Raw genomic sequence first — 20,868 nt, forward strand, 5'->3', positions numbered from 1 at the left:
AAGGCCAGATTGAATATCTCTTTTAAAGTGAGTTTGTCTCATGTTCCTCGTGATTAGAAATGGATTATATATCTTTGACAAGAAAAATCACAAAAACGATGCGATGTTTTTATTCCCTCTTTTCAAATAGCACATGATTTCGATGGGTCCAATATTGATGTTGTTCATTTAGATCATTTGTTTAAGGCAGTATCTGCACAGGTTTTCCTACCTTAAAGCTACTTTTCCCCTCTCTACTTAATAGTAGTTTTGTGGCTAGCTACTTTGAAGCTATTGCAAGTAGTTCATTTTTTCATTAAACTTTAAATTTATCCACTTGTACCATTTTAATTTATTCATTCACTTATACCTGCTTGGACTCATGATTTCCAGTTTTATTCAATGAGTTATGATTAGTTACAAGCATTATATATTTTATGACAAATTGTCCTGGATTTGATCAGTAGCAGCCCCTTCAAACTGTACCCCAGGTCCTTTTGACAAGTCTCCATCAAGACTTCCTGGATTTCTGGCCCAACAAGATATCCCAGACTTATCTTGTGTTTCTTTCCCCACAGCCCTGGAATCAATCATTTCTCCTAAGATCCTCAGTCATCTTAGCAAAGAATGGTATTTAGAAGCCAAGATCTGAGATATAAGTGTATTTTCTACTATTGAGGCATGCTGCTCCCTTTCAGCAGACAAAGCTAGAGAATATATGTAAGTATATGTATTTGTGGCTATACTACACACATCTATCTATTTATCTATCTATCTATCCATCTATCCATCTATCTGCCATCTTCTAATCTTGCTGTCTGTCATCTCTGTCCATCTATTTCCCCACCCCATATATTCACACAGGGACTTCCAATTATAATCCCAAACCGCAGGGTTTATTCTAGAATCTTACTTTCAATATTTGTAAAGTTTTTTTCAACACTGAAAAAATTGAATCAAATTCCATTACCATTTACATAGTTATTTTTGTGGTCAAGCACCCGCATGTAAACCAATCTCCTCTCTCTGCTGCCACCCCTCCTTCATGCATGCCCACCTCACCCTGTGCCCGGCCAGGGTGTGTGGACACCCTCTTCACTTTTTTTGGTCTCTAAAATATTGTGCTAAGCCACTCGCAAGCATAGATGTCTTCTTCACGCTAAGTTGATCCATGCTCCACTGCATGGAACCCCTTTTCACCTCATTCGAGCTCCAACATTCTCCTTTGGCCTACCATGGCTCCGCATCTCTATTAACCCAGATCACCTACCTGGTTCTGACACATCTAGTTGCTTTAGAGTTGACCTGTTCAAGAAGGAAAAGATACAGGAAGAGATATAATAATAATAATTGGGGAAAAAAAAAACCTTAAGGTGCTGAGACCCTCTACCTTGTACTGTTTAAACTTCTTCAATATTATTCCAAATTTAAAAAGGTCTTATTTGAGCTTTAATGAAAGAGTGCGGAGAAAAGCATTTTCTTCAATGTGAGTATGGTCGCAAAATGGACTTTGTAAAATATTCGGCTATTAAATACCCACATATTCCCTCCAAGAATGGAATAGAAGTCATGTCCTTAAACTTTTCTCACTTTGTATGAGGAAGGCATAACTAACTGCTTGAAGGCTGTCTAAAAAACCTCCCTCAATTATTCAAAAATATTGTTTTTTGGAGCGTTCCTTATCTTTGCCTGTAGGAAGCCACCCTGGTTCAGCTAAGCATTTAAAAAATGTCTTTGGTTTTACTAGGGTTTGGTTACTTATCAATTTGAGAAGAGGGTAGTATTAAAGAGACTCAATTCTGTCAGACAGATACTGGTATCCTTTCCTTGTCTCTTCCTCTTACTAGCTGTGTGAATTTCCACGGTTTAACCTTTTCATTGCTCAGTTTACTTATCCATAAAATGGGGGTGATCATCTTGCCCACCCCATAGGAATAAATGAGATAATGCATGCAAGTTACTTAGTGCCTTAAGAGTAAGGAACGAATAATGTTATTTTCAACATAAATATTGTAATTGGCACAATTCAAGTATTGATTAATCAATTTTTACCCTCTAACTAAGTGGGAACTAAGCATAATAATTTCTCCTTATTTGAACAAGGATTGATTTATCTTTTTTCCTTTTTCCTTTTTTCTTTTTTTTTTTTTCTTTTTTGGCTGCTCTGCAGCATATGGAGTTCCCATGCCAGGGATTAGATCTGAGCCACAGTTACAACCTACACTGCAGTGGCAGCAATACCAGATCCTTAATACACTGTGCTGGCTGGGGATCCAACCTTCATCCTAACACTCCCAAGACACCACTGATCCCGTTGGGTCGCAGCAGGAGCTCACTGATTTATCTTAATGAAAAATTCCTCTTGATCATTCTATCACTGGGCTTGGAGTTTTAAGGGGTGGTTATTTGATGTGCATTACAAAAGTTTAAATAGTAATAAAGAACCCTCCTCACAGTTAGAATAGAAATAGAAAAGCATTTCTATATGAACTGTGTCAAAGGCTCACATTAGCCCAAGAGATAGTAGTTAGATTTGCCCAAACAGATACCCAAGGATATCATTAACTTGCTTCAGCCCACATAGGGCTGTGCTGCCTCAGCCTTTCTTGGGATGGCGTCCTTAGGTAAAGTAAGTGACTCTAGGAATTTAATTTGCACGTGGACACATCAGTTGTGGCATAGCTGGTTTCACATACTTTAAAAGGAACTTAAAAATTGCTCATGTTCTCACTACTTTCTTTTACAACATACCCACTCAGTGGGCAAGCTGTAATTGTTGTATCCTAGAGAAACTTTAAAAAATTGTATTTACATAAAGTATGGAACAATCCACTACAGGAAAAGAAATCCACTTTTAACACAAAGTCCATCTTATGTCCATATGGTTTTCTTTTCTTTTAGTTTGAGGATTCCGCCCACTAGTAAACTTTGGAAAAAGGAAAGCATATCTGTCATTTGTTACTTGCTTTCTCTGAGGCATGTAAAAGTTACAGGGTGAATTTAGATAGCCGTTTTGCCCACCTCGCAGCCTATAGGCAAATCTGATGGTTAGCAATTCCACTAAAAGCACTGGAATGCTCCTTGAGAAGAGGAGGGATGGTCTTTGGCTTCCAGAGAGTCTGGACACTGCCTCTATGCCAAGAACAAAATTGGGGAAATAATATAGATAATAATAATATAGATTGCAGTTCACTTTCTTTTCAACTTCTTGAACTTGGCTGACAAGGACAATATATTGGAAAATTGAGATAAACACCATTAATACCAGTATTATTACTTTAAAACAGTTTTAATGATTAAAAAAGAAATATAGTCCCTATAACAGAAGCAAAGACAGAAAAATGGAAACTCTATTGAACAAAATAAAGGAGACAGGTATAGCAATAATTGTATTTGTCAAACACAATTTGAGGATACATCAGGAACTCCTGTGCTGAACTCAGACTTTCTGAGTCCACCTTAAGTGAAGGGATTTTCCAGGATGTAAGACTTTCAGTGGTAAAATGGAGAAGTGCTGATATGTTAGGCAAACCAGTTTGGTTAACAGAGATAATGTAGAGAGCTTGGCTTAGTGTAGGGTATGGATGGGGAAGATGCTCCTTCATGCCAGCTGTAGAAGCTCTAAAAGATAACCTATTGGACATTCCAGGGTCCCTAACACAGAATTGCTTGCCAGAATGGGTGAGCAGGAAGTGTGATTAATCAACAGATACCACATTAACTGCAAGTATTTTAGCTTCTTAATATATAAGTAGGAGTATTGATTAATCACCTTCAACTACCTGAAGGGATTGTTCTATTTTAAGATCTCTAGAGTTTAAGGCACCATGCTCAGGCTCCCGCCCCTTCTCCCCCACCATGCTCAAACTCATCCCATGCTGTCTCTGCAACAGCTGCTTTGTCCTGGAGATCTTTTGCTCCTTTAGGCAATCTCCATGATTTTTACTGACCCGCTGGGTCCGTATCTTCTTCTGAAAAACATGTCCTTTTTCCCAGTCTTCCTTTGGCACCCCTGACTTTACAAGGGAAAATCTCAAAAATTTGATTTTTATTTACTCTCCCGTTCATTCATTCATTCATTCATTCATTTAAAAAATACTCATGAAGCATCTATGCTCTGCCAGATCATGTGCAACGTGCTGAGGGTACAGCCATGGACCGTCTGACATTGTCTCCACTGTCATCAAGTTGTCAGTAAAGGATGTAAACAATAAATAGGCTTAACCTAAATGGCCCCAGATAGCATCAGCCTGTGAGCACAACTGCAATTGTATTAACATTAAAAAATCAGATTTCCCACGGTCCCTGCAGACCCACTCTCCACCCTCATCCACCCTGCTCTCTGCCCTTGAGGCTGACCTGTGTGGGAATAAATCAACACCATGCCCTCTGCCTTCTGCTTCTCCTACACCCACACCTTTGTAAATACTACCTCTGCAAATAAACCCTCCATGTACTCTCCTATTGAGTATGCCATCTGTTTCCTGTTGGGACCTTAATGATCACACAAAGTAACACTTTTCTGTTTCTGGGGCTCGTAAGAGACAATTTTACAAGCCTCCAAGAACATACTCATACCCTTTGGGCTACTGTTCTCCTCCCAGGCTCTGTTGGCCATCTCCAGTGTTTAATGGGTATTTGGAGCATCTGCTTCCTTTCATACGTGTCCCACCATTTCTGTAACCACCCTTCCATCTGGGGCATTCAAGAGTTGCAGAACACTCTACATACCAAGGCAGCATTGTATGACCTTCAGGCTGGGCTAATTCATCAAGCAGGCACAGCACTAGGGTCCACAATATTTTCAAGGCCCCATGAAAATTCTTTAATTTCTTATAAAATCAAATTTAAAAAAGAAGTTTCAGGCTGAGTAATGTAATATTAATTCATTTGTCTTTATGCCAACTTATTCAAACATATTTCTCTGTGTGTGTGTGTGTGTGTGTGTGTGTCTGTGTCTGTGTCTGTGTCTGTGTGTCTGTGTAGGGGCCCATGGAGACAAAAGTGCCTAGAGCCCACAAAAGTCATAATGAAACCCTGCCTCAAAACTTATGCATGGATCCCTTAGGGAACTGGATGTAATAATACCCCTTCCTCTTAATATCCTACTTCTGTTCAAGCATTCATGCACCCTTCTTTACTCATTCCACAGTAGAAAATCACTCATGCTCAACTCATACATAAAAATGTCTTACAGGGCCACCAATGACATTACTTCATCCCTTTTACCCAGCCAAATCAAGTCAAGGCTACCTTTACCATGAAGCAACTGAAAAATAGTGTGAAAGGAGCTGTGATATTGAAGAGGTTGAAGGGATTTCTGACATCACCTATCCCCATATCTAGGGGATGGGGAAGCAAGGGCTGGCAGAGCTGGCTTCTAAGTTGAGATCTGTGATATTGGTAATGGGATATTGGTAATCGGTCAAGAGAGAGAACTCAGGCAGAGGGAAAGGTGTGTGTAAGGGCCCTACAATGAATGAGAACAGGTGGTGGGAGAGAGTGGGTTGAATGACTATGGCCAACTCATTCAAAGGCCTCAGAATTACTTTGGACTTTAACCTGAGTACAAATTAAGGAGCCAGTTAATTTTGCACTTTAATTACTATAGGGTTGTACCTGCAGCATATGGAAGTTCCCAGGCTAGGGGTTGAAACAGAGCTGCTGCTTCCAGCCTATGCCACAGCCCCAGCAAGCTAGGATCTGAGCTGCATCTGTGACCTACACCACAGCGTGTGGCAACGCCAGATCCTTAACTCACTGAGCAAGGCTAGGGATCGAACCCGCATCCTCATGGATATTAGTCAGGTTTTTAGCCTGCTGTGCCACAACAGGAATGCCTAAAAACCAAAAAGAAAAAGACTTTAAGTTGCAGAGACCTTCTTCCTTATACTGTTTAAACTTCTTCAAAATTACTCCAAATTTAAAAAGATTTTATTTGAGCCTGAACAAAGCAGAGTGAGGAAAAGCATTTTGCATTTTAGAAAAATAACTCCAGCCACATTATAGAGAACTAGAGAAGCAATAAGAATGAGGCCAAAAGTGGGGATATGGAGACCTGATTGCAGGTTGCTGCAAGAAACAGAAAGTTGGTCATCTGAACTCAGTCATGGCAGAGGAATTACTTGATATTTGGTAGAGGAAATCAGTAGAAACATTTAAAGTATTAAAAGGAAAATTGAGGGAGAGAGGAGTTTTAACTCTTCCCAGACTTATTGGGAAGTGATAGAGCCTATGGAGTAGAAACAGTCTTCAAAGTTGGTGAAACAGAGTAGGAAGGAGGACCATTTCAGTTCATTCAGGCAATAGATTTTATGCTCCGGGGCATGAACTCCCTCGTTTAATAGGTATTTTTGAGTACCTATGTGGCTGACATCTGGCATATGATATAGAATTCAGGCAGATCAGATTCCTTGTTCTTTGGAGCTTTCAGGGGATCAGGAAAGAGAACCCTTAGTCAAAGGTAAATCATCCACTGTTGTAAAAGCTACACGAGGTGGGCACCTGGCTCCATGGCAATGTACTACGGGGGGAAGGGGGGTGGGAGGGCTGCAATAGTTAAAGAGGTGGGGGGGATTCCTTTGATAAAGGATGGTGGAGCTGACCTATGAAGAGCACATATGTGTTAGTGGGGAAGAGAGTGCATCAGTATTTTCAAACCAATGAAGCATCACACATAAAATTTTGGTGGAAAGATAGACCATGATGCCCCTGTGAGACTGATAGACACCCAGGGTGACAGGCTCACCAAGGATAAGGGAAACATAATACAGGATTCAGCTAGAGCAGTATACAAAAACAAATGCAGGCAAAATCCAGCATCTAAAGTCAAGATGCTGTCCTCCCAGGTTTGCCTTAAACACCGACAATAGTGGGGATATGCCAGTTTAGATTTTTAAAGTTCTCTCTGAGTGTTGGCTAAAGAATAAACTTGAGTGGAATTCCCATTGTGGCTTAGTGGATTAAGAACCCAACTATTATCTATGAGGATGTGAGTTCCATCCCTGGCCTCACTCAGTGGGTTAAAGATTCGGCACTACTGCAAGCTATGGTGTAGGTCACAGAAGAAGCTTGGATCTGGTGTTGCTGTGGCTGTGGCATAGGCTGGCAGCTGCAGATACAATTCAACCCCTAACCCGGGAACTTTCATATGCCACAGGTAGGACCCTAAAATGGTTTAAAAAAAAAAGAATAAACTTGAGGGCTGAAAAACTGACAGGGAGAATTCTTGTGTGGCACTATGAGATTGGCAGCATCTCTGCAGCTCCAAGGATGCAGGTTCAATCCCCATCCTGGAACAGTGGGATAAAGGATGCTGTGCTGTGGCATAGGTAGGTCACACTGCAGCTTGGCCTAGATCTCTGGCCTAGAACTCCATATGCCACAGGGCAGCCAAAAACAGAAAAAGAGAAAGAAAAAAAGAAAACAGAAGAAGAAGAACTGCATGGGGATATCCATTAGGAGGCTATAACATAGGTCCAGGCAAGAGATGATGACAGCTTGAATTGTATGGTGCTGGTGGGATGGAAGAATTGTGACAGATTCGAGAGATGTTTAGGAAGCACAATAAGCAGGGCTTGGTGATGGCTTGGGTCTGGGTGGGGAGAGAGAGGAAGGTGTCTGGGCTAACATCTGGGATCGAAGGGAGTGCCAGACATTGAGATAAGGACCACTAAGAGGGGCCAGATAAGTGGTGATAGGAGGATGGGAAACTTTGACGGGTAGATTTGATTTTAGGCAGGCTGAGTTTGAGGTGAGTTTTAGAATCCAAGGGAAGGTGTGTAATGGGCTGACAGTTGTGCACTTGTTATACAGCAGTTGTAACCCAGCCCTTAATCAGAGCATTACTCCTTTAAGGACGCATTCTATGTTTTTCACCATCACAAGGGAGTGATCTCATAACTTTTCAAACAGTTGAAAATGTAGTTCTTGGCGACAAATAGAGTCAGCTTGCCCTGAAGGGAACTGTCAATAATTCTGCTCTAAAAGGATGAGTGACACACTCTTCCCTCCTCTGGGCTCTCCATCCCAGCATTAGCTCAATTCATCTCTCATCCCGGATCCCGGAGGAAGAAAGCCTCTTGTTACTCCAAAGGTAATGGGCCATCTGTTCCTGGAACTTACTTTCAACACTATTAACCCTTCATTGGCTTACCCATGCACTTCCAATAAAACCCCAACTCTTTGATTTGCCTTTGCCTGTGCCCCAGTCCCCTTCCTCATTTCCACTCTCTGCTCTCCTTTCTCCCTCTGTTTTAGCTGTACTGCCCTCTTTTCAATTCCTTTCACAAGCTCATTCCCACTTTGAGACCTTCACATTTGCTTTTTTTCTTTTCCTGGCTGCTTCCTACTCATCCTTCAGATCCCAACTTAAATGCCACATGCTCAGACAGTTCTTCCTTGCTCCTCTCCCATCTAAATTAGCTCTCTATCCCTTCCTTATTCTTCTTCTTGTCCTCTGAAATTCTGTAACAAGCACATTTCATGACAATAATTATATATTTATTTATGTGTTTGTCTAATATCTCTTCTCTATAAAAATATGATCTATGATAGCATGGACCATGTTTAATATGTTATTCAATATGAAACTATCAATAACACCAGGTTTATTCAGTGAATGAGTGAAGTGCTTTCTATAAGCACAAATCAAGACAGAGATATGTATGAGATAGGACTTGCTTGCTTGGTGCCCAGTGGGGAGAGAGAGACACACAGTGTGGTATTTGCTCTAGGAGGTATGGACAGAGTGATATGGAAGCCTGCAAGAGCTCACTCTGGGTTAGAGTTAACACTAACTCTCTCTCTGAATACTGGGAAAAGCTCTCAGAAGGTAGCATTTAATTTGGGTCTTTAAAGATAAGCTGGAGGTCACTGGGAGAAGAGCATACAGAGGGTACTGTTTGTACAGAGGTTGAGATGTGTGAAGGAATACAATGCTTTGGGGGCAACAGTGACATGTCTGGCCTGTGAGATGGAGGTAGAAAAAAGGGATACATAAGACTTGTGAGGGGTGATGGGACCAACAGGAAAGCCCATGCTGTTTTGTTTAGACTTCATCCAACAGGGAATGGCAAATCATTGGAGATTTTTAAGCCAGGGAATAATTTGGTCAGGCTTGTGTCTCAGTCAGATTACTTTGGCAGCATTCGTGTGTGTGTGTGTGTGTGTGTGTGTGTGTGTGTGTGTGTAATGCCGGGAAGTGGGATAGATGATACCACAGACATGGAGGCTGTGGCTCTGAAGAAAGACAGCAGAGGATGGATTTGCGGGATCTCGAGGAGGAAGCATCATTAGAACTTGGACTTTATACCCTCTGAAGTCATTTTCAACTCTAAAATTCTGTGACCAATATATAAACTCCTATTTGGGCCTCAGAATGTGGGTGAAATATATTCCTTAAGTATTTCTCCTTTTCCCAAAGTAAACTCAAGGAACCTACATCTCTTAAGAGGAGAACACATCTTAACTAAGCATTATACAAAAGTATGGTTTCCCTGGGATGCAGTCAGAGATGTAAGGAGAAAAGTGCTCTGACTGGGTCACTTTGGATGGGGGTAGCAAAGTGGACAAGTTGTGTAGACCTCACACTAAAGCATCCTAAAAAACATTTCCTGCTCTCTCCTTATGACACAACTTTGGATGAATACACTGCAAGTTTAAAAATGCTCCACACTGGAGTTTTCCCTGTGCCACAGTGGGTTAAGAATCAAACTGCAGTCACTTTGGACAATGTGGCAGTGATGGCTCTATCCTGGGCTTGGTGCAGTGAGTTAAAGGATCTGGCATAGATGCAGCTGTGGCATAGGTCACAGCTGCAGCTCAGATCAATCCCTGGCCCGGGAACTTCCATACACCATGGGTGCAACCACTAAAAAGCAAACAAACAAACAAAAAATGCTCCACAGTAAATTTGGGAAAGTGGAAGGCACTGATATTTCCATATCCCTCCTTTCTCAGAGTTACCAATGTCTTTGACATATCGAAGATTTATAGGCATGTAATTGCAATCAAGATGAATTTAGATATAGTAGACTTAAGAATTGCAAGAAAGCTAGGATGGAGCAGGGGGTAATATAAACCAAATGGTGGTTGATATTAAGCCTGAATGACATTGAGAATCACAGAAAGAGGGCAGATCTGAGGAATACTAATCAAAATAACCAATCATTGGGTGAAAATGAGCACACGTGAATTTTTGGAAACTGTTTAGATCAGTGTTTATTAGGTGTATGTAAATTCCTTTCCTAGTTGTCTTCAAAGTATATCATCAGGAAACACTAAAGATAGAAGAAATTCCTTCCCAGTCCCAAGGGATGGTCCCTCTGGGTGCTGTCAAACAGTAGCCAGAAGACAAGAAAGGAGAGAATGTGAGCAGCCAAACTGTAACTATTCAGTGGCTTCAAAGAAAATGTCCATATCCTTGCCAATGTGGTATTTTTCTTTTTTGCAGTGAAAATTAGTGGAAAAAAATATCCAAAGCCATAACAAGTCATTTGAAAAACTTGAGAGAAGGGGATTATTCACATGCTTTAAATAGTAATTTGTTGATTTATTTCACTCTCAGGAGAAGAAACATTTCCTTGAATAGTTTTTCTTATTTCCAGAAAAGCCTTTCTGTATACTTCAAGTATCCCAAGGACCTTATCTTGTACCCCAACACAAACATTGTATTAAAAATAGTTTCAAAAATATTTAGTTACTTAAAGTTTGTAGCCCTGATCCTTGCCTAACATTTCTCATTTCTCTGCAGAGGTTTTAACTAAAATAGATACAAAGTAACAGATTAATCTTGTTACCCAAGAAGCTGACCTCAGAGTGATGGCCTTCTGAATAATTTTAACCTGTGCCATATGTCCAGCTCCTTCAGCTAATTAATTGTTAGCTCCTCCTTGCTAGCAGTATCTATACTCCATTCAAGTGCCAGCTCCCCTGTGTTGAGTTATTTAATAGGAACTTCTTAGTCTTCCTCACCCATAAAACAGAATTTATATTACCTCCTCTGTGGAATTTGTATTTTAAGAGTTAACTGAAAATAAAAATGTGTTTATCAATGTGTGTATGCATATGTGTGTATATGTTTGTGTGTGAGAGAGGTAATAGCAAATCATTTTTATGATGGCTAACATCATTTTCCTAAGCCAGCCACCTAGAGCTACTGAAAACTGTACTGATTTACGTATTATCTATCACACAAACAATTCAAGGGTGTTTATTGTATTTTCAAAAGACCTTCACATCTTTGTAGTCCTTGTCTTAGTTCAGATCTTTATATATGGTGGGACCCAAGGGTCATTGTTCCTAGTACAGCATCATGGTTAAGACTTCTCCACTTAGTAGTTCTATGTATCCTATCAGGTTATAGACTAGCTGTGTCTTATTTGCCTCCTCTGAAAAATGGGGATAATCATAGCATTGTCATGACTCACTGATTGGTAGATGTTATTGATAAAAGGATTCAAAAATGATTTCAACTTTTCTAACAAGGATATCTGGGGGTATTGAGTGCCATCATTTGAAATATGGAGTACAGGGAGTTCCCATCTTGGCTCAGTGGAAACAAATCTGACTAGTAACCATGAGGTTGAAGGTTTGATCCCTGGCCTTGCTCAGTGGGTTAAGGATCCAGTGTTACCCTGAGCTGTGGTGTAGGTCGCAGATGCACCTTGGATTCTGCGTTGCTGTGGCTGTGGCACAGGCTGACAGCTGCAGCTATGATTAGATTTCTAGCCTGGGAACCTCCATACACCGTGGGTTTGGTCCTAAAAAATCAAAGAAACAAATAAAAAATTTTTAATTAAAAAAATGAAGTATGGAGTACAGGAATAAGAGAAGATATGAAAAAAAAGTCGTGATTAAGATATACTCATTGGGAGCCACCCACTAATTCTGTTCAACATGAGAAACTTCCAGTGTGGATTTGAAAATAAGCCTAAGCTGGTTTAGGTTTTGGAGTCCATTTTCATGAAATACTATACTGTATTGAAATATTATACCATATTTTTTTGACAAAGCAAAAGACTTTACTGGGAAGGGGCACCCAGGTGGAGAGCAGCAGGGTAAAAGAACCCAGGAGACCTGCTATGCAGTGTCTCACAGCCACAGCCTCAGGTTTTATGGGAATAGGATTAGTATCTGGGTTGTCTCTGGCCAATCATTTTGCTAGTCTCATATTTGATCTGGCTCAGGGTCCTTCTTGGCGGAGCACACATCTCTCAGCCAAGGCGGATCCCAGTGCTAAGGGTTCTGGGAGGTTGGTTATCTCCTCCCTCCTATGAGCCCCTCCTGAATTCTCCTGGTTAGTTTTTGAGGCAGCACCATGTTCCTTATCCATGTGACAATCCATGCCAGTTGTCCCCAAAGCTGGGAGAACTTTGGACTATTAAAGTTGCACTTGAATCTAGTGTAACCTCTTAATTTGACAGTAAAGGAAACCTTTCTGTAGGTCACACTAACAAACTACTGGTGATAAAGCAGCTTGTTATGCTGGGATCCCCCATGGATCTCAGCTCCTGATAGTCACAACTTGTGTCATCCCCTCCTCTTGGAACTATGATTCACTCCAATGAATAGAATCTGGCAAAACTGTCACTGTACTACTTTAAAGTCTACAGCTTTTTGTTTTCCTTTGCTGTGCACATGAAAAAATGCTCAACATCACTGATTATGAGAGAAATGCAAATCAAAACCACCCTCAGATATCACACCAGTCAGAATGGCCATCATTCATAAGTCCACAAGTACAAATGCTGGAGGGAGAGTGGAAAAAAGGGAATCCTCCTGCACTGTTGGTGGGAATGTAAGCTGGTACAACCACTACAGAAAACAGTATGAAGGTACCTTAGAAAACTATACATAGAACAACCATATGACCCAGCAATCCCACTCTTGCACATATATCTGGAAAAAACTTTCCTTGAAAAAGATACATGCACCCGCGTGTGCAGCACTATTCACAATAGCCAAGACATGGAAACAACCCCAATGTCCATCGACAGATGTTTGCATTAGGAAGATGTGGTATACACACACACACACACACACACACACACGCACACACACAATGGAATACTACTCAGCCATAAAAAGAATAATGCCATTTGCAGCAACATGGATGGAACTAGAGACTCTCATACTGAGTGAAGTAAGTCAGAAACAGAAAGAGAAATGCCATATGATACTACTTATATCTGGAATCGAATATATGGCACAAATGAAATTTTCCACAGAAAAGAAAATAATGGACTTGGAGAACAGACATGTGGTTGCCAAGGGGGAGGGGGAAGGAGTGGGATGGATTGGGAGCTTGGGGTTAATAGATGCAGACTATTGCCTTTGGAGTGGATTAGCAATGAGATCCTGCTGTGTAGCACTGGAAACTATGTCTGGTCACTTATGATAGAGCAAGATAATGTGAGAAAATAGAATGTGTACATGTATGTGTAACTGGGTCATCATGATGTACAGCAGAAAAAAATTGTATTGGGGAAATAACAATTAAAAAAATAAGTAAATAAGAAAAAGATAAAGGGTAAGGCTTAAGGTGACTTGGCACTTCTGCTTTTGTGTTCTTGGAGTCCCTAAGCCCCCCTGAGAAGTCTGGCTACTCTGTAGGAGCGGTGACATGGAGAGGAAGATGACCTGAGACCTTGAGGAGAAATTCCAACTGATCCAGTGTCCCAATCTCAGGTGACACCACTCTCCCCTCCCGTCCTGCACACACACCAACTGAATGCAGCTCGTGGGTGAACACCCTCAAACTGGGCTTAGCCGAGTCTACCCAACCTATAGAATCATAAGAGATAATTTTTAGCCACTAAGTTTTAGGGAGATGTGTTACATATCAATAGCTAATCAAAACAAATGCAGAACCAGGACAAGAATCTAGATCTTCAGAGTTCTAGAACTCAAGTCGTCAGGAAATTCATACTGCTGTATTTTCCTCTTAACTTTCCTCTGAACCTAATAAAAAATGCGGGGTGAATAATTCTACTTCTCTGTTCCCAGTTTGCTCCAGTACAAACTCTGTATAATAGTTAACTTCTTGATTAAAATCGACTATGCATCATGAGATTAATGGAAGTTACCTGTTATTTAACTATGAGATGGCTCTGTCTAGCCATTGGTCCTTTTACCCATCCATCCATCCCTCCATCCATTTTTTACCTGCGGATCTACATCAAACAACTAGACTGCACTTCTATATCAAATATCTGTTTTACCTTGTGGCTTTCTGAGCCACAGGAAGTACAGGAGAGGTGTAATGAAAAAGCCAAAGTTTGTTGTTTCTTGTCACCTCAATTTTAAGTCAATGGCAACAGTTTTTACTGTGACTGTTGATTGTCTAAAACTTTTATTGAATTTTAACTCTTCATAAAATACGGTTGCTTGGAAAAATCACTGGAACTTCAAGACAACAGTCACAATCTATTGAAAATAAACTGCTCTCCAAGTAAATGGAGTTTAGAGGATGACGATGCGTCATCTCCTGAGGAGGCTGCATATACCTGGCATGCATCTTTAAAGGAAATCATGTTCTCCTTTATTTTATTTTTTAGCATGCAATCCTCTATGTTTGTGGGTTCAATATTATATATCACCATAGAACACAGCAGGAGTCCTATTCATTTCTATATTAGAATTATATTTGTTTGGGAACAGCTCAGAGGTCTGTCTCACGGCATCTGACAGCTTGACAAGGCCCGTTGCCATGGAAAACGTTTGTGATGTTATATAAATATATTCCTAGGTCATAAGTTGCCATGTATTTTTTGGACATTGATGCTAAGAGGGAAATGACTAAACATCATTTTTAGAAAGGAAGAATAACATAGTAAACAAACAATAATAACTAGTAATAAATATATGTGTATCCAGTAAACTGGTGTTCTATTTTCCCAAGAATTAGACTTATGTTCTAACAACCATTTTAGCTATAAAAGTTCATTTATTGCAAAGTCTTTCCCCCCCTTAAAATATTCTTATTACCCGTCATTTTGCAATATTAATGGTTCCACTATTAATAGACTGAGAGACAAGGGAGCTATTATTCTTGCTCTCTATCTGTTATTCCATTAAGTAAGACTGCCAACCTCTGACTGCAGGCAGCTCTATAACAAACCGTGTGCTCAAGCCACAGGGTATATCCTAAGTGAGGTTGTCCTCACATGTTGTTTTTGGTGCATATTATGACTAGACAGGAAAAAAGTACAACAACAAGATGCGAGGGGGAAACACTCCATTCGGGTTAGGACCGAAAATAGTCGTTTTCTTTGGAATTGATGGGAGGTGAAAAAGGGTTGGGGAAATGATGTGGAAAGTTATGGGTGAATGTCTGTGCAATTTGTCCCCTTCTTATGACTGATGCCCTTTGTGAGAGCTCCAATGGTACCTACAATCTGACATACACAAGCCTGTTATCCATCTTTGCTTGCTTTAACACACTATCATTTATTCAACCCGTCATGAGACCTGCCAGAGTCTCATGCTTGGGCAAACACTGCCTACCTTAGGCTGAGTCCGTGTTAGCTGCCTGTGGGGCTGCTGTCTGTGCTGTGGCCACTGTGGCCTCTGCTGCTCTGTACCCCTGGAGTCAAAAATGGATGTTACAGGAGTTCCCATGTGGCCCAGTGGGTTAAGGACCTGGCCTTGCCACTGCAGGGGCTGGGGTCACTGCTGTGGTGCCAGTTCGATCCCTGGCCCAGGAACTTGACCATGCCCCAGGTGTGGCTAAAAAAAATGATGTTACAATACCACCTCCTTAGGCTGCAACGGGGTGAGTAAATGGCCCTCTGATCTACACATGCCATCTTTCTTGTTAATGAATACAGACCTATCTTCCTACCAGAGTCTCATCCGTTGTTGTAATCTATTGTGAGTTATGCCACTGGTATTTTACAGGTCCACACCTTAGCAAAGTATTTACCTTTTAAAATGAATTTATGGGAATTCAGTTTGTTCTATAATCACATCACCCTTTTCACCTGAACTATACTCCACTTTCTCGAGAATGGGAACAGAATCAAATAGAACACGGCTGTCTATGACCCCTGATTATAGGGCTACACAAAACAACTTCATCTCATGTCTATAGAAAGAAAATAAACAAAGGATGAGGGCAGATAGGTGGAGACAATATAATCAGATCTCTATTTGATTTTTACCTTTGCAGATCACTTTTGCAAGCATCATATCCTTTGATTCTCTCTTCGGCCCCTGCAAGGTGATATTTAACCATTTTGCAGGTGAGGAAACAGCGAGTTAGAGGGCTTTAGGGATTTACTCAAGCTGCACATAGGTGACAGGGGTATGCTTCTCACTAAATAGTATTACATTGCTAACAACGCATATAGGATTATTATGAACAGGATTTGTGTTGACATGCTTTCTTCACAATAATCTAAGGACACTTTTTCATTAAGAAGTCCTCAACCCAGGATGGGGCCAGGAGAGGAACGAGTGGTAGAGATGAACTTCTCAGTGGACCTCTGGCTTCCTTCAACTACTGTGGAGCTTGCTCTCTTTGGGTGAGATGCCCTGTTGTTTTTCTCTCCACATGCTTGGAGCTTTCTTTGCACTGGAAACTGAAGGCACAGAAATAGGAGGAATCTGATGTCATCCAAACCAAGGAAAGCAACTCGTTTTATTTTTAAACATTGCACCTCTGACTATTTTTGCTGTAATTTATCCAGGTAACTCTGTCTGCAGGAAAATGAAGCAAAAGTGGCATTTGCTTGAATGATCTCCGTTCTCTATTTCACTTCACAGATACAAATACAACTCATGAGAACAAAAAAAATAGGTCCACATAGGTAAATTTGAGAAAAAAAATTTTAATTTCTAATTTATTTATTTAGCATTAATGTTCTTAATTTTTTTTAAAAAATTAAGTTTTATAAATGAGAAAATGTAAGTTAATTTTTAAAAATGAAGTTGTTTTGTGCTTTTGGACAGCCTCCAGCAGCCTCAGAGTCTTTGTGCTTAAGAATCTTGTAAAATCATAATGAAATCTGAAGTTATCACATGATTAAGCCTATTAAGGTACTCTGTGTCATATGGTAGCATTGGTATAATATTCAGTTTCTTCTTCTTTTACTTTAAAAATAAATATAAAAAAACTACAGTCATTGATTAAGCATATTGTACTCCAAGCATTTTCTTGTAAGCAATTTTGTTTATTCTAGAGAGCAATAGTAATATATATATTTTTAAGGGCCACACCCATGGCATATGGAGGGTCCCAGGCTAGGAGTCTTATAATTGGAGCTGTAGCTGCCAGTCTACGCCAGAGCCACAGCAATGCCAGAGCCACAGCAATATCAGATCTGAGCCACAAGACAGCTCACGGCAACACCAGATCCTTAACCCACTGAGCAAGGCCAGGAATTGAACCCACAACCTCATGGTTCCTAGTCAGATTTGTTTCCTCTGTGCCACCACGGGAACTCCCAAGAGCAATAGTAATATTTAAAAGTAATCTAGTTTTCCTTCTTTCAGGCATATGGTAGGATTGCACTCACCCACTCCTTTAAAGTTAGAAATAGCCACATGACTTGCTTTAACTAATGAAATCCTATCAAAAGTGACATATATAACTTCCACACAGAAATATCCAACAGTGCAATTTTTCTTTTCTCATGGCAATCATGAAAGCACAGAAATATGGCCGCCCTAAGTCTAAGTCTTTGAGTGACTACCGCAAAGAATCACTGCATTTTGGTGATTATTTGTTACCATAGCATAGCATAGCCTAGCCTAACTGATACAGCATTTGACAGATGAGGAAACAAAGACTAGGAGAAATGAAGTGGCTCACTCAAACTGGCATTCCAAAGTTACAAAAACCAACTTTTCTGCTTCCTGTATTCTAGATTTGCAACATCAAGCTCCAATAATATGTACTCCAAGAAACTTGAAATTAAGCAACACCTGTTGTAACACACATCTATTACATGTGACCACATACAAACTAACAGGGTTTTTTTTTGCCTGAACTGGAAAATAAGATTAGTTAAAGGAGAAGTAGCATTGGATGTTTAAAAGAACAAAGATTAAATGTACTAACAAGTTATCTTATGGATAAATAAAGGTGCTATGTTGTGGTTTTAAAATATCTAGAAAATGGAAGTCTCTGCTCTATTTAAACCTTCTAGCTTTTTTTATTCAGACTATCAGTAGGTGACTCCCAAATAGCTACTTCTACCTACTTACTATAAGAGACTGAGAAGGGGACTATCAGCCAAAAAGACAGTTCCTAGAATACTCTGACAAGATGAGACTTCTAACATAATTGTAAGAAGCTTAGAAAATTCACTTGCCATTTACATTAATACCCATGGATCCCTGTCATCTGAACATGCTGATCTATGTTCAAGTGAAAATGCACTTTGCAAACAGGCTTTTGGCTGAAATACATTTTTTGCAAGATTTCATGACTTGGCAGCCCAATTTCTTCTTTTATGCTAAGGAGATTTTTGAAAAATGAATTGAATATCTTGGCCACTTCAAAGTCACACAAATTTCACACTCAGTTTTCACTTTGTGTTCGCTCTTACTGGTGATATTTTAATATCCCTTGTTTAACTACTTTTTATGTCGTTTATTTTTTTTGTATTTTTGGCAGGCTGGGTCCCATTTCCTTTAGGCTTTAACTGATGCCAATGACTTTATTTCTTCACCTGATGTTTTGCTCATTTCCTCTATAAGCTTATCTTTTAGGATTTATGAGAGATATATGATTTCTTATTCAAAATAGTCTTAGGAGTAATAGTTTTCAAATGCCACAGGAAACAGGAAACTTTTTTCTAATTTTAAGTATCAGAGTGGTCTTTCATAATTCACTTAAACCTTCAATTCCTTAGATTCCCCATCTACTAAATATAAAGAACTGCCATCTTCCTCATTTTAAACTCAAGAGGTATTTGGAGAGAAAGGACATTGTGTTTCCAAAACTTTCTCAGTCTTATAAAAAGAATTAGCTATATTTAAAACACATGAATCAAACCTGTATACAATTGGGACAATGGCATTTTAAAACAATTATGCTACAACCTTTGGAATGAACTAGCACGTTTAAAGTTCAACATAATTGGAGTTTCCAAGTATCAAAGTAAATCTCAAGTTGATTTCACAAAGAACTTATCAGACTTGCATCATTTTAGACATCAATATCTTTAAAAAATGATATTCTAATATTTTAAATAATCAGAAACAAAAAAAGGAATTTGATTACCTGAATTATCATGTCATTTGTCATTTCTAGAAATATTTTTGGTATTAATAAAAAATAGCTGTTTTAACGCTGCTTACTGTATTTCTGTTTCTAGGTGGGTGCTTATTACCTTATATCATTTATTGTAATTCTCTCACAACAACAAAATAAGCTCTGCATTTTTCTTACCTCTGTATTTTACGTACTCAGAAAGAAGCTAATCAGTTGGTTCAAGATGACAGAGCTAGTAATCACCAGTATTCAGATTTGAAGACGGGAAGTCTAATTCCTGAACCACATTTCAACAACTGCCATATTACCTTTCGGATTTTTTATTAACTTATTTTAGGAAACTTATGGTAAGATTCCAGATTAATAGACAAAATAAAGAAGCGATATGGAAGATTCTCGCTCTTGGAATTTCGTCGATAACATCTTGCCAGAAAAGAGAAACGTGGAGACACTTGTATTGGGTCAGAGAAAGTAAATGACTAGAATGTCGGAAATATCTCCAAACCACATCAAATGATGCATGTTTATTATTATTATTATTATTATTATTAAAGTATAGCTGATTTACAATGTTTCTTCAAGTTCTGTTGTACAGTAAACTGACCCAATCACACACATTTCCCTGTGCTGTAGAGTAGGGCCCCACTGCCGATCCATTCCAAATGTAACAGTTTGCATCCCAAACCCCCCCGCAAATGCCATCCCACTTCCTCACCTTTCCCCCCTGGGAATCCCAATCTGCTCTCCTTGGCCATCATGTTTCTTTTTTTTTTAGATAGGATCATCTGTTCCATATTTTAGATTACACAAATAAGTGATATCATATGGTATTTGCTTTTTCTTTCTGGCCTACTTCATTTAGTATGAGAATCTCTAGTTCCACCCATATTGCTGCAAATGGCATTAGTTTGCCTTTTTTATGACTGAGTAGTATTCCATTGTAAATATGTACCACATCTTAATCCATTCACCTGTCAATGGACATTTAGGTTGTTTCCATATCTTGGCTATTGTGACTAATGCTGCAATGAATATAGTACATATATTTTTTTCAATGAAAGTTTTTTCCAGATATATGCCTAGCAGTGGGATTGCTTGATAATATGGTAGTTCTATATTTAGTTTTCTGAGGCACCTGCCTGTTTTCCTTAGTGGTTTTACCAATTTACATTCCTACCAACAGTGAAGGGAGGGTACCTTTTGCTCTACACCCTCTCCAGCATTTGTTATTTGTTGACTCAGTAATGAGGGCCATTCTGGCTGGTATGAGGTGGTACCTCATTGTAGTTTTGATTTGCATTTCTCTAGTAATAGTGATGTTGAGCATTTTTTCACATGCCTATTGGCCATCTATATGTCTTCTTTTGAGCAATGTCTATTTAGGTCTTCTGCCCATTTCTCAATTGAGTTGTTTGTTTTTTTTGTTGTTTAGTTGCATGAGTCATTTGTATATTTTGGAGATTGGGTTAGGCCCTTGTCTGCTGTATCATTGGCAAAGATTTTCTCCCATCCTGTGGGTTGTCTTTTCATTTTTTTAATGGTTTCCTTTGCTATGCAAAAGCTTTTGAGTTTAATTAGGTCCCATTGGTTTATTTGTATCTTTATTGTCATTATTCAAGAAGGTGGATCAAAGAAGATGTTGCTGTGATTTATGTCAAAGAGCATTC

The sequence above is a fragment of the Sus scrofa genome, chromosome 5, assembly GCF_000003025.6.
Source record: "Sus scrofa isolate TJ Tabasco breed Duroc chromosome 5, Sscrofa11.1, whole genome shotgun sequence".
NCBI classification, from domain to species: Eukaryota; Metazoa; Chordata; class Mammalia; order Artiodactyla; family Suidae; genus Sus; species Sus scrofa.